Raw genomic sequence first — 15,711 nt, 5'->3', positions numbered from 1 at the left:
ACGCTTTGCGTCGCTCTGCTAAGAGCAGTCACCTCCTCCTTGGCAAATAGTCCTCGGTGGGGTCCGAGTTTTCGGGTAGTAGGAGAGCGGAGGCACAAAAAGTTACGTCTAGGGAAGACGTAATCGACTAGGCGAGGGAAATAGAGGCCAAAGTTTTTGCGATAGTATTTGAAGTTAGTTAAAAACTCCCTCCTTCCTAAAAGGATCCTTCCGCCTGCAGTAGCGGTGGTGAGGCCGAGGGAGCCGCCATTTTGGATGTTCGGTTCCTGCTGCCACTGCTGCCGCCGCCCCCGGAGCTGCTGGTTTCATTCGAGGTTTCGGGCCGGTGAGTGTCACTCGCGGCGCTAAGGACATATTGCTCCTTTTGCCCCGCGCCTGCCGGGAGCGCTCGGCCGGAAGCTTCCTGTCAATCTCATGAGTCCGGTTCTAGGCTTTTGGGGGTGAGAAGAGAGGACAGAGGCTGGCCCAGGAGGGGCCCGGAGCCCCAGGGGCTGCTCCGACTTTCTTGAGGGCCGACCCGAGGCCTCAGACCAGGAGGCTCTGCACGCTTCTGCGTTCTGTGCTGTGGCGTTGCCCGGCCGGTGCGGGCCTCCTTTGGACCCATTGACTTTCTCGGGCTTCGATTCTCTTTTGAGGGTTCATTCAGGGAGCAGGGTTAGCGGGGCGGGCCCCACCCCCGCGTGTCTTCTTTGAGCGGTATATCAGCGTTCTTGTATCTTGTACTCGGGTCAGGTCTTTCGTAGAACTCTCTTTAGCTCTTCCAAATGCTTAATTAATCGCTGTCTGCCCTGCAGTGGCGTCCTCTCCGAACCGGACATCGGCCTCGCCTCTCTCTAACCTTCCGACCAACTTCGTTTCCGATTTTCAGGGTTTCCTCCCTCCCCCCCAACTCACCTGTGAGTACACTGCTTACCTTTCTCTCAAACTCCTGATCCTGCGGACGTCAGTTTCTAATAATTCTCCGAATCATCTTGACTGTCTGAAAGAGTCCGGACGATTGGTTATGTTTCCTAGTTAGGGTTTGGTGAAGGAGACCCATCGAACCACTCGCTCAGAGTATACTTCAGCAGTAAATGTTTGTGAAGCTAATGAAATGGCTTTTGGCGGGGGGGGAGGGTAGGGAGGAAGGTGTCATGTTTTTTCATTGGTGAATTCCCTTTCGTGTGCTGAACACTTAGTTATTTGGTGCTTATTGACAACTTATGTATTTGTATTGGTGATATTTAACCCTGGGCATGGAAATTGCCTGAGAAGGATCTTAATTTGACGTAGGTAGAAAGGGAAGTAACTTTTTTGGCGACTGAAAGGATTAGTTAACAGAAGAGAGGAGCGAGTGAAGGAGTTAGTGATCTTAACTTGCAGGTGTTTTGTACGGTAATGATACTTGTTACCTGATTCTAAAAAATACGGAGATTGACTTCATGTGTTAGAATTTTCTGGGGTAGTTGAATTTTAAATATTCATTTCCACCGTTCCCGTAATACTTGTCAGCCTATACACGTTAACTTTTGGTTTAAAAATACAGATTTTCCAGGTATCCATAATCTCATTACCTTCATGCTGTTATTAAAGTATGTTTGCAAAATAGCATGTTTGAATAAAAAGCATTTCACAGTAATTTACTGATTACTTCCTACATTTCAGGTTAGGCTAGTGTGATTGAATCGCCTCTATTTCATCTCAGCCTGGATTTTTTAATCTGCGAAAGAGAAATAATTTGTGATTACAGCCTAGTGACTGCTGAAATTTGAATTTGTAACTTGATGGACTCATTGCAGAGGGATGAAGAGAAAAGTGAAATAAAATTGTAACTTGAACTTGGATCAAATCTTTTAATACTTCTAATCCGTGTCTAAGTGCATTATTCTTATCAGGTAGATAAATTCCTGTACTAGTCATATGATGTCTCCATAGAAGATTGACTGTTTTCATTGTAAATAGTGTTCTTGTTATTTATTTTAAGGAGACTTAAAAAATGTTAGTATTTGTGTATTTACTGTCAAGATAGGGAGTTTCTCTTTTGGTTTAAAGGAAATGTCAACCCCCTGAAATCTAGGGAATGCTTTTTCATTTACTAAGTACTCCTTTGTAGTTACTGAAATACTCCATTTCTGACTTACCTTTTTAAAACAAAGTTATTAGAAGCAAATAGGTGTTACTTAACTCTGTTCATTTTGCGGTATGATGTATTGGTAGTCAAACGTCATTCATTCTTGGGTGGTTTGCATTCAATTGGAGTGTCTTTTTGCCTTACAAATTCTAAGCAAAGTGCTGTTTAGTGCACTGTTGATTGATCACATACTGGAATGTCTACTTTGTCTAAGGTTGTGGGATCATACTTGAAATTAACATTATTGTTTAGGGAACTTCAATTCATTTTCTTTTGGGTACAGTTGCTTGTTCTTTGATCTGTTTCACTCTTATCAGTTCTAGATTTGAGAGAATTTTATTTATTTATTTTTTAGTACACTCTACACCCAAGTTGGGACTTAAACAAACTCATGACCTTGCCATCAAGAGTTGAATGTTCTATTGACTGAGCCAGCCAGGCACCCCTTGAGAGTAAATTTTAGAGTGAAACTGTAACGTACAAAAATTGTCAGAAATATCTTGGTGATATTTCACCCCCTCTTTATTTTAAAAGTAGTCTTGAAATCAGTGTTGTACAAAAACAAAAGTGCAATTTTTTTGTGTGATTTATAAGAACTCTATACATATTGAAAAAGTTGAATGAGTATTTTCCAAAAGGTTATTTTTAATTAAAAAAATTGAATTAGAAAACTACATACCAAAACAGATTTTCAAAATGCTTAATCTCTTTATTTGCATTTGATGAGGATTAAAAAGTTTTATGTATAAAGCAGGACTTAATTGATAGCAAAACTTTAAAACTCTTACTTAGATTTAGTTTCAGAGAATCTAAAACTATTACCTTTTCTGTAAACTGCAACTACTTGTTTAGCTATTTTTGTTGCTTAAAATTCATTCATTTTCAGCTTTATGAATTGTTTTTAGTTCTTAATTTTGGCATTCTTTCATCCCTTTGTTTTATCCAATTTCTTTCATGCAGGATAAGATTTAAAGTAACAATTAATTTTAAAATTAAGAGAACATATGGGTATGTCTAAGTTCTTATATATCTTGGCTTACAGGTTTTGAAAATTGTATCTTTGTCAAAAAGCATTAGGATTTTTTCATTTGCTTTTTTGTGTAGAAAATTTTATATCAGTGAAGGCACTCATTTCTACCTTGAAAATACATGAAAGGTGGTTTTTTTTTTTCTTTTTCTTCTTTGAAGGAGTAACACAAAACAGTTAATTTGGCATGTATTTTGGCTGCTAGAAAACCAATCTCTTGTCAAAGTTTGAAGGGTCCGGAAGTAAACAACAACAACACAACCTTGCTCTTGGCCAAAGTTGTTGAGTCAGCATTAACTAACACTTTTGTATAAGGGCAAGATTTAAGATAATATGATGGACATGAGAAGTGCTTTTTCATTAGGTACTTGGAGGTTTTGCATTTTTTGTTTACTTAGACAATTGGAGAAAACTGATGTTATAAATGTTGTCAGTGTAAAATAGTCCTCAAAGCAAAAAAAAAAAAAAACGTATTTTAAAAGAGGAAGAAAACATGTGACCTTTGTACTTTATAAATAATGAAAGACAGGGGCGCCTGGGTGGCGCAGTCGGTTAAGCGTCCGACTTCAGCCAGGTCACGATCTCGCGGTCCGTGAGTTCGAGCCCCGCATCGGGCTCTGGGCTGATGGCTCAGAGCCTGGAGCCTGTTTCCGATTCTGTGTCTCCCTCTCTCTCTGCCCCTCCCCCGTTCATGCTCTGTCTCTCTCTGTCCCAAAAAAAAAAATAATAATAATAATGAAAGACATCTTAAAGGCAAGTAGTTTTTACCTCCTTTCTCTGTTACACTGCAATAAGTCACAGTGTAACCTTGATAGGCAGGTGCTTTGCTCACTGTAGCTTTCTTGTAGCTGATTGTAATGTGTTTTACTGAGCATTCTAGACTTTTCAGCTTGTTTGATTTTGAGATTAATGTTAATGATTTTTGTGAAGAGAAAATATGAGAAAGACATGAACTTAGATCCTTGGAACTGTAAAATATTTGCACTCCTCTCCTTACAAAACTTCGGGTTAAAAATGAGACTGATCTAGAATAGATGATGTACACTATTGGGTTAATGGATCTAACTTTAGTAAATGATCATATAGTGGTACAACTCAAAAGAGTTCCATTAGTGTTTTTACAGCTCAATTTAGTGAAGCTCATTACTAATCCTCACGATTGGGAAATTATTCCGTTTTAAGCTGAAGAAAAGGAAGGGAAGTTAATTTTTTTTAATCCCTTTTTAAAGTGTGCACAGAAGATTTGGTTTTCTTCCCACTTTTTGAAATTTTTGAAAACTTTTAAAATACGGTGAAAATACTGGTTTCAGGTGAATGGGGAAACTAACTGAAAATACTTAGGTAGCCTGTATCTTGGTAGGTACGAGATTTTGGGTATGATTTATTGACAGTAAGCTGTTGGGAGAAGAGTTTCTTTTTCTTTTTTCTTTTTAATTTCTGTTGCCTAGTATTTTTCTTTTTATTTTTTTACATTTATTTATTTTTGAGAAACAGAGTGAGACAAAGTGTGAGTGGGGGAGGGACAGAGAGAGAAGGAGACACAGAATCTGAAGCAGGCTTCAAGCTCTGAACAAGCAGTCAGCACAGAGACTGATGTGGGGCTCGAACCCACAAACTGTGAGATCCTGACCTGAGCCAAAGTCGGACACTCAACCGACTGAGCCACCCAGGCGCCCCAAGAATTTCTTTTTCTGATAGTACTCAATATGTGTGATGTTTTTTAAATGTGTGTTTGTCTCTACTAGTGAAAGTTGGGCTTTATATTTTCTTTAGAAACATTCCATGATGAAAGCTTAATAAATCGTGTTGATTATTTAGGAAAGTAGAATGAGGAAGCATTTACTAGCATTTGGTTGTGTTATTTTATTTACACACATTGGACTTTATTTAAAAATTTTTAAAAAGTAAACTTTACATGCAATGTGAGGCTTGATTGAACTCAATGACCCCAAGATCAAGAGTTGTGTGTTCTATGGACTGAGCTGGCCAGGCACCCCTACACACACTGAACTTTTTACTGTTTCTTGAATACTCAGGTTCTTTCATTTTCATTCTTTGTACCTGTTATGCCTATACCTGGAATGTTTTTCTTTTCTCCCTTCCACCTAGTAAACCCGTTCTTTCCTCTCAGCCCCCTGGCAAAGGGGTATAGTATAGTGCTTTCTTTAAAGTACTTGAATTGTCTACCTGTTCTTGAGCTTTCAAAGGACAAGAACTATATAATTCATGACATCCATAGTACATAGCACAGTGCCTGGCACTTAGTAGCCACTTTGTGGAATAGATGCTATGGATGAAAATAATACGGAAAAATTGTTTGGGTACTCAAATATATGGTGATTGGTTAATGCCAGAGCCAAAAACAGAGCCCTGAGTTATGAGAAGCTACTACAGGTCATTTACTTGTGACTTACAGAATTGATGTCAGTGAAGTTTACTTTCAGGTTTAGAAAACATAGGGATGCCTGGGTGGCTCAAAAGGTTGAGTGTAGGGCTCTTGTAGGACTACTCTTGTAGGACTCTTTCGGCTCAGGTCATGATCCCAGGGTTGTGGGATTGAGCCCTGAGCATGGAACCTGCTTAATTAAGATTCTCTCTCCCTCTGCCCCTTCCCTGCTCACGCGCTCGCTCTCTAAAACAAAAACAAATAAAAAAGCAAAAACCTATATAAAACCTTGTGTCTGTACCCTGGAAAATAGCGTTTACATGTTTAATTCTGAAGTTGACCTTGCTCTTTTCTCTTTGTGATTTAGTCTGATTCTTTTTTGAGAGAGAGCATAGCGCTAGTTGGGTAGAGGCAGAGTGAAAGAGTCTTAAGCAGGCTCCAAGCCCAGCATGGAGCCAACGTGAGGCTTGATCTCATGACCTGAGATCTTGTGTTTGTTTTTTAAAATTTTTAATGTTTATTTTTGAGAGAGAAAGAGAGAGCATGAGCGGGGAAGGGGCAGAGAGAGAGGGAGAGCCGAAGCAGGCATCAGGCTCTGAGTCGTCAGCACAGAGCCGGACACAGGGCTTGAACCCACAAACTGTGAGATCATGACCTGAGCTGAAGTCGAATGCTTAACCAACCGAGCCACCCAGGCACCCCATGACCTGAGATCTTGATCTGACTTAAAATTGAGAGTCAGATGTTTAATGGACAGAGGCATCCAGGAGCTTTCTTCTGCAAAAGTTTCAAGTGGCAGCAAAGAAATCTACACTTCCCGCCATCTTCTTTCTTTTGAGTTCTTAATATGGTAACGCATTATACTAAAGAAACTAATAGTAAGTTGAGCATTTCAGGCTTTACTCCCCAAATGGAAACGTGTTGATACAGTTCAGTGATTTCTTGTCTTTCCCCTCTTGTTTGGGTAATATACTTTTATAATGCTAAGGTTTGTTTTTTTTTTTTTTAATCTTTTTAGTTTATAAAATAATAGGTGTCCATTATGATGAAAAAAAATCTAAAAACATATTTAAAGTTATCATTTCATTCGTTCTCTTCAGTGTTTGTCCCCCCAGCCATTTAACCAGGTTATGAGTATACTTCATTATTTCCCTCCATGCTTGGTCAAGTGCAGTGTATACTAACATAAATGTGCACTTCTATATGGATTCTTTGTATTTATAAAAGGGAGATCATATTTTACATCACTCTGTAACAAGCTTTTCTTAATACATCCTGGTCAGTAAATAGAATTTGATCTTGTTTTTTTAAATGTCCCTATTATGTCTCATAGTATGAATGTGTACCGTACATAACTTATTTGGCTATTTTCTTATGGATATTTAAGTTGTTTCTAGATTTTGTTAACACAAACAGTGATACAATAAAATCCTTGTACATGTCACCTTATTTATTGCCACTTTTAGTTCTACAGACTAGAGTCTCCGAGGTAGGATTTCTGGGTTAAAGGAAATATACTTTAAATGTTTTTATTGCCAGATTATTTTCTAAGTAAGTTGTCATAAGTTCTACCTCCACTAGCCGTGGGCTTTCTATGTCATCACATCATTAGATGTAAATAATTTTTACTGGTCTGCCAGATGATGACTACTCTCTCAGTTTGTCTTAATTTTAATTTTCCTGGCCATAATTCGAGCTAGCCTCTGCTTTTTTTTTTTTTATTTCTATCTGGATTTCCTTTATTTAGAATTTTCATGTCTTTGGTTCCTTTTTCGCTTGCTTTTCTGTGCATTTTCTTGGTTTGCTTTTGTTTTTCCTCATCTTCTAGGAACACCTTATAGTATATTAATTCTTTGTTGTATAATACATGTATTTATTCATCTGGAATTAACATTTACATGAAGCAGGGAGTCTTATATGGTTTTCCTTTATATAGAGAGACTACATGAGGACTAAATAAACCATCCTTTCCCCAATGAATTAAATGCTATCTTATAAGTTTCCATGTATGTTTAGTCCACTTTTGGTTCTTTTTTTCTCTTTACTTTTCTTTTTATTTTACTTTTTTGAGTATAATGTATTTGTAAAAAGTTACACTGTTAAGAAAAGCTCCTCTCTAGGGGTGCCTGGGTGGCTCAGTCCAGCTTCGGCTCAGGTCATGATCTCACGGTCTGTGAGTTTGAGCCCCATGTCAGGCTCTGTGTTGACAGCTCAGAGCCTGGAGCCTGCTTCGGATTCTGTGTCTCCCTCTCTCTCTGCCTCTTCCCCGCTCGTGCTCTGTCTCTCTGACAAAAATAAATACATGTTAAAAAAAATTAAAAAAACAAAAGCCCCTCTCTGGGATTCCTGGGTGACTCAGTCAGTCACGCATCTGACTCTTGTTGTCGGCTCAAGTCATGATCTCACAGTTGGTGAGTTTGAGCCCTGTGTCGGGCTCTGTGCTGACAGTGTGGATCCTGCTTGGGATTCTCTCTCTCTCTCTACTCCTCCTCCACTTGCGTGCCTGTGTTCACTTTTTCTTTTTCAAAATAAATAAATAAACTTTTTTTTTAAAGAAAAGCATTTATCACTGTACTTTTTTATTTTCTTGATTATTCTTGAACATTTATTCTTATCTATTGATTAAAAATAATTCTTCGGGTTCACAAAACCTCAAAAAAGTCAACTGTTCAGAATCACATTATTCATATATTAATTTTGAGAGGCCTGACATTTTTTAATTATGATAATTTTTCCTTGTGACTTTCCATTTGTTTAGATCCTGTTTCAGTTTTAGGTCCTTCAGTAAAGGTTTCATAGATTTAATAGTCTTCTTCATGTAGTTCTTATGCCTTTCTTGCTAAATTTTTTCCTAGATATTTTATAGTTTTTGACACTATCGTCAATGGGACTTTCCCCCTCTATTTCTAACTAATGTGAGCAACATGGGTTAAAAATGGACCTTTAATTTCCTGTGGACCAGATCCCTATCCCCCCCCTTTCTTGGTATCCAGAATGAACAGAACTTTGAATTTATGAAGAATATGCTAGGGAAGCTTTGTTATCTTAGCGTGAAATCATTTTCTAGTAATTTTCTAGTAAACTTTCTAATGTCATCCTGCAGAAAAGACCTTTAGATAAATGTGACTTTGTCTTTTCAGGACGAATGTTATCTTGTTATTTTGAAAGTTTACAGTTTTGCTTTACTAATCCATTATGATTTTTAGTACTTTGATTTTTCAAAGCACAATTGATTGCTCAAGTAATATATGTTCATTTAAAATACAGCAGAAAATTGGGGCGCCTGGGTGGCGCAGTCAGTTAAGCGTCCTACTTAAGCCAGGTCACGATCTCGCGGTCCGTGGGTTCGAGCCCCGCGTCGGGCTCTGGGCTGATGGCTCAGAGCCTGGAGCCTGTTTCCGATTCTGTGTCTCCCTCTCTCTCTGCCCCTGCCCCGTTCATGCTCTGTCTCTCTCTGTCCCAAAAATAAATAAAAAACGTTGAAAAAAAAATTAAAAAAAATAAAATAAAATACAGCAGAAAATGTGCAGAAGTTAAAAAGGCATCTATATTTCTACATGGCACAGAAAATCTACCTTCCTTAACATACATTATATCCTTTGGGGCATATCTTTTATTATTTATTTATTTTTTTAAAGTTTATTTATTTTGAGAGACAGCACGTGCATGTGAGCAGGGGAAGGGACAGAGAGAGAGAATCCCAAGTAGGCTCAGCACTGTCACCATGGAGCCCAACATGGGGCTCAATCCCACAAAGATTGTGACCTGAGCCATAGTCAGAGGCTTAACTGTGACTGAGCCACCCAGGTGCCCTGGGGCATATCTTTTTAAAAAACCAAGATTTTTGTTCTGAGAATTTTGTGACAATTTTTGATAAGTGTGGGCTCCTTGGGACACTTTTGCTAATAGTAGGTTGAGAGAGTAAAAATTTGCTTTTTATTTTATCGGTGTCAAATTAGATACTGATTGTGTTTATTATTTATTTGGCCTTTATTTTCATGCATCTTAATGCAATTGAATTGTTCAGTAGGCATATTTGCATTTATATACATCTGTTTTTAAATTCTCATTTTCAGTGAATTTTGGTTATGGATAATTAAAGGGGATGGCTGTAATTATTGTGGCATTTTAGGGAGAATAGAACTTAAGACTTCTTAGAGGAATGCCAGCTGGCTGCCTAGACAGGGTGTGGTGGTATCTTGATGTGGTCACACATTTCACAGCATTCCCTTAGCCTGGAAGATCGAGAAAGTCCATTTTAGTATTTCATCTAGGGATGATTTAGCCTAATCAAACTCAGTGATGTGTGAATTAGAATAACAATGTTGTAATTCACAAGGGGCTGTGCTTTCTTCTGGATTTTGTGTCTACTTTCCAGGGCACCCTTGAAGGAATTTGGGAGACAAGATACTTGAAAAGATTAAGAATCACAAAGTTGCATTATGAGCCTGAAGCCAGAGTGTATAAAGTTGAATGGTCTTGAACATTTCATCATTCTAGGCCATGGTGAAACCTGATGAAAGAACTATCCCTGTCCCACAATGGTGTTTACATCTGTAGTGACCAAAATACTTACTCCCAGATTTAATCTCCCTTATTCAAACAGTGATGTACTAACACTTCTCTTCCCTTTTCTTCACACTGTAGAACATTTCTCTTCTATGAGCACATTTCTTCATACTGTGGAAATAGACTTGCACCCTTCCCTGTCGCCTAATACTCAAAAGAAAGAAAACCACAAAAACACAAAGATGGTGAAAAGAACCTAGTTAAGTCAGATGAATGACAGCTGGTATCTGTAAGATATATCGGAAAGTAAAAGTGTGATCAAAGATTAATACTGTTGATCAATTTGGTGAAAGCTTTCTTACTACTTTGGTCATAGTGTTTTGCAAGTTGTAAATGCATTAAAGCAATTCAGATATTCATATGCAATAAAAATCTGAAATAGGGCTTCTGTGTGGAGCATATAAAAATATATAAAAATATAGGCCATATGGAGAATGCAGGACAGAAAGCACAGTAATTTCTTTTGGAGGGTTTTGCCTCGTATTAACTTAAGTCCCTGGAGTGTTCTTAGCCATACTTAAGAACTCAGAAAGCGGATGTTACAGGGTAATCACTGGCAAAGTTAATTGAAATCTAATTTCTTGTATCTTTTCTCATTGTTTAGCAAGAAAGACTTCAAGTACAGTTTTTGTGTTGGATAGAAAAGGAGGTAATTTTAATATTGAACAATTGCTTTTAATTTAAGATTTCTTTTTAGGTTAGAGCTCACATAGGTTCAGGTTTAGGGAAAGAAGGACAATGTAGCAGCAGTAACCCCAGCTTTTTGGTTATATATTCTTAACTGTTGGCTGGTGGTGATTCAGAGTTCACAGGTAGGTAGTGGGAGTTCAGAAACAGTGGGAGTTCAGCTTAGTTAACTCAGCTGGGTAGAATAGAGGACTGGGTTGAGTCCTGGTGCCTATCCCATTGCTGTTGGTAAGTAGCTGGTGCACATTCTTTACTTTGTGTGCTTTGGAAAGGACAAATGCATTTTCTTTAAGATGCTTCTAGCATTTAGAATTTAGTTAAATGCAGTATTTATCAAGTTCCTACTCTTAGGTAACGGGAATACAAGAATAAATAATATCAACAAGATCTGGTCTTTAGGAGCTTATATTTGACTGGGAAAAATAGGCTTTTCAAAGAAAAAGTAATCATGGCCTGGAGTTGATATTGCAGTAGGATGAAAATCTTTATCAACTAAAGAGGTTTGTGGAGATTTTGGAAAATAACCATTTTCTCCATTTTGGTATAAATTTTAGGAGAATTGGAACATATGCAGTCATTGTTTTTTCTGTTTCTTTCCTATAGTAAGCATTCATAATTTTGGTTGCTCTTTGAGTATATAAAGTAATTAATTTAAGCTCCAAAACCTCACTTTGTTTACATTATGGGTAGAAACTTAAAAAATGAATTTCACACTTCCTTTTTGTTATTTTTCAACATTATGTATTAAAAAAACATTAATGAAATACATTTATCTACAATCTGTTTATCTTAACAAGTCAGACTTTTAATTTTTCTGTGTCCTTTTTCCATCCTTGTCCTAATGAGTATTTGAGAACAAAAGGGACATCTTATTTTTATAAAATGTACAAGCCATGTAAATGTCAAACATATGGACACTTAGGCATTAAATAAAACCATTGAAATACTAAATGTAAATAATATAAAAGGAGAAATGGATATAAACACAATTATAGTGGTAGACTTTGACATATCTTTCTCAGCTTTTTAAGGGTCAAGTAGTTAAATTAATAGGAGCACATAGTATCTGAACTCTATATTTTAGAAATTGTTACTTTTCAGGTACAGTTTTATTATTTTATTCACTCAATTGTCATCTTAGTCTTAAAACACAACTTTATAGGACGCCTGGGTGGCTCATTCAGTTGAGTGACTCTTGGTTTTGGCTCAGGTCATGATCTCTTGGTTGGTGAACTTGAGCCCTGTTTTGGGCTTTGTGCTGGTAGTGCAAAGCCCGCTTGGGATTCGCTCTTTCTCTCTCTCTCTGCCCCTCCCCTGCTCATGCACTCTCTCAAAAATAAATAAACTTTAAAAAAAAAAAAAACCTTTATATTTCCTACAACCACTCTAAGAAAAAGAAAAAAACTGACTTTATTGAGGTATACACAATATTTAAAGTCTATAATGGGATTATAAATGTATTATGGATTGGATTATGAATTATATGTAATGTATATAAAAGTCCTAATGCACATATTTACTGTATAGAATTAGATGTTAGGATACAATTTTATATCCAGGTTTTTCCACCTCTGCATTAAATGTTGAATGTTATGTTATTGAACCATTTATTGATAAATCAGAGTCTTGTAAAATAATTATGGTACTCTTTGTAATTTAATACTTTTAAGACTTTAGGGGAGAGTTTAATGCTTTTTGCTAGTACACTAAATAGGCTCAGATTACTGTGCTGTGTGTGTGTGTGTGTATTTAAGATAAGTATTTTAGGGGCGCCTCTGTGGCTCAGTCGGTTAAGCGTCTAACGTTGGCTTGGTTCATGATCTCATGGTTCGTGAGTTCAAGCCCCACGTCTGGCTCTGTGCTGACAGCCTGGAGCTTGGTTTGAATTCTGTGTCTCCTTCTCTCTGTGCCCCTCCCCCACTCGTACTCTGCGCGTCTCTTTCTCTCTCTCTCAAAAATAAATAAACATTAAAAAAAAATAAACTATGTTAAGGTAAGTATTTTAATTTTGGATTTGTAAAAAATTATAAATTAAGGTAATTACTATGGAACTCAAAGGCAGAGATGTACCAGCGATTTGATCTGTTTCTATTCATGTGTTTATTTTTAATGTTTATTTATTTTTGAGAGAGAGAGTGAGACAGAGCGTGAGCGGGGGAGGGCCAGAGAGAGGGAGACACAGAATCCGAAACAGGCTCTAGGCTCTGAGCTGTCAGCACAGAGCCCGACGTGGGGCTTGAACCACTAACTGTGAGAACATGACCTGAGCCTAAGTCGGACGCCTAACCGACTGAGCCACCCGGGCACTCCTGATCTGCTTCTTTTTGATTAATCACTTAAAATTTTTTACAGGGTAAGAATCTGATGTAGGGGTGCCTGGTTGGCTCAGCTGGTTAAGTGTCTGACTTCCCCTCGTGTTCTGATCTCAGGGTTCATGAGTTTGAGCCCTGTGTCTGGCTCTGCACTGACAGTGCTGGAACCTGCTTGGAATGCTCGCTCTCGGCCCCCCCACCCCTCGCTGTCACTGTCTCTCAAAATAAATGAATAAGCTTAAAAAAAAAACAAACTTTAAAAAATCCATTATGTAAAGGGCACAAACTTTTTAGAATTGTGGAAAGAGTACAAGCAGATCTGTCTTGAAATTTTCAGTTGCACAATACAGTATTGTTAACTGTAGGTGCAATGTTATATAGCAAATCTGTAGAATTTATTAATCTTGCTACTATGCTGTTTGGATACTTGTTTCTGCTCTATGTAGGTTTTATTTTTTTGCTTTGCTGCTGCTGCTGTTTCTTCCCTTACTGTAAGATGACATTTTGTTGACTGTCCGTCTTCTTCCCTAAAACAGTTTCTGTCCCCTGATCTCCACCCTCCTCTGTTTCCCTTTCAGTTTTCTAATTTGTAAATCAGAACCTGCAAATAGAGTAAAGTGGATGTTTTCGTATGTTGATGTGATGCTCTCTATATTGCTGCATGACGTTATAAAAATAGGTTTCAGATTCTCAGCTATGTTTAGCTAAGTCATCACTATAATCATATTCATACTTTATTTTTTAAAAAAGGATAATTTGTTATTGTTAGCAATAATAGATGTTTAAGTTACTGTATTTTAAGGAATCTTGTGGTTTTCGAGTATTTTGAAAGGCAAGTAAAAACTCTTAAAATAAGGAAATCCTCAACATTGTAATAAGAGCAAGTAGGTTGTGTTTTCCAGGTTATATATTCTACAACATTCGCTACATGGATTAGATATATTTGAATTTAGTTTTTAATATGAAACATTTCAGACATAAAATATATGAAGAATAATAATAAGTACTCAATTATCCACTACCTAGTCTCAGAAATAAAGCATCACCAGTATAGCTGAAGCCTTCTGTGTGTTACTCTGTTCCTCATCATATTCCCCTCCCTCCCAGATGTACCACAGTGTTGATCTTTATGCATGTTTCACATGTTCATTTTATGCATATTCTTAGTCTCTTACTGCATTTTTGTATCTCTAAAGAATAGGTTCTTTTACACATTTTAAACCTTTATGAATATTCGTACTGTGTTATTCTGCAACTTATTTTTGCTCAAAATTAATTTATTATGGATAGTTTATGTAGGCAACCATTATGGCCAACATTTATTTATTGGATACAATGTGTGTGGCACTGCGCAAGAAGTTTACATGTATTTTCTTTTAATTCTTGTAGCAATCCTTTGAGGTAGGTACTCTTCCTATTTTACAGATGAGGAAATTGAAGCTCTGGGATGTTGTCATTTGTTCACGGACACATAGCTGATAAGTGGTAGACCTGAGATTCAAATTCAGGTAATTTTACTTCAGGGTCATCATTTTTATTTTATTTTTTTAACATTTTATTTATTTTTGAGACAGGGAGAGACAGCATGAACAGGGGAGGGTCAGAGAGAGGGAGACACAGAATCTGAAACAGGCTCCAGGCTCTGAGCTGTCAGCACAGAGCCCAATGCGGGTCTCGAACTCAACGGACCGTGAGATCATGACCTGAGCCAAAGTCGGCCGCTTAACTGACTGAGCCACCCAGGCGCCCCAGGGTCATCATTTTTAACAGTGCTTAGGGTCATTGGATAAGGGTAAGGCTGCACAGTCCTTTATCTCAGTTTCTGAAATTAAAAACAAACAAAAATGCCCAGGAGTGCTTCATAATTCTTTTGGTCTTAAAATCTGATTTGACCAGACATGACACTGTAGTAGTTTATTTTTCTCATTTGGTGTGAATATTCATATGTTATTTCAGAAATATTGTTTGGTAATGAAACTGTTGCTCCAGTCATGGTAGGTGAGTTATGACGTAAAAGATATGCACTGTATTACTTTTCTAAAATTCAGAAAATTCTAAGTTTTGCTCGTAATAGCTTTGGAAAACAAATTGTGGGTTGGTACTGTGCTACAGATCTCTTTCTACATGGGATTTAGGAGCTGTTGAGCTGATGCAGAAAGCACTTAAATTTGGAAAAGAAAAAATTTCTAAGTATATTGAAGTAGTTTGGCTGTGAAACAGTTTAGCTTACCTAAATACAATTTTCTGTTCTGTCATTGGTCAGTAGTTTTTGCTGTTATTTTATATGGCTGGAATTGTAAAAATCTGTTTTCCTCACTAGACTTTTGAGTTCTTAAGGGTAGAGATTACAACGTTGGCAGTCGTCAGCACCTTTTGCAATGCCTGACATAGAGAAGGCTCAGCAAATATTTGTTGAATGAGTGATTGGCACTTTTTGGTATAACATGTTTCCCTGTTGCTTAGGTCATCTATGGGATAGTATGACTAATTGAATTGGATAATGCATGCATGACGGTAACTTCTAATTCCGTAGTTTTTGTTCTCCTTTCCCCCTTTGAAATAGATATAAATGATGCTTATGTTGATATCATTTATGGTACTATTTACTCTGTAGTCTAAT

General features: G+C 37.3%; 1 protein-coding gene across 2 annotated transcripts in view; it reads left to right on the top strand.

The window, feature by feature from the left end:
- Positions 1 to 7: 7 nt before the first annotated feature.
- AP1G1 (adaptor related protein complex 1 subunit gamma 1) overlaps positions 8 to 15,711 on the top strand; it is an 82,136-nt gene continuing 66,432 nt past the window's right edge. Inside the window, exon 1 of one of the 2 annotated variants that reach the window (XM_030299567.2) lies at positions 8 to 325. The gene's annotated coding sequence lies outside the window, so the exon portion shown is untranslated. The remainder of the gene's footprint in view (positions 326 to 15,711) is intronic. The other variant, XM_030299566.1, reaches the window with a different exon arrangement.

Source organism: Lynx canadensis, chromosome E2 (assembly GCF_007474595.2).
Source record: "Lynx canadensis isolate LIC74 chromosome E2, mLynCan4.pri.v2, whole genome shotgun sequence".
Lineage (NCBI taxonomy): Eukaryota > Metazoa > Chordata > Mammalia > Carnivora > Felidae > Lynx > Lynx canadensis.
The sequence above is the reverse complement of the archived record's forward strand: the minus strand, read 5'-3'. Positions and strand labels throughout refer to the sequence as shown.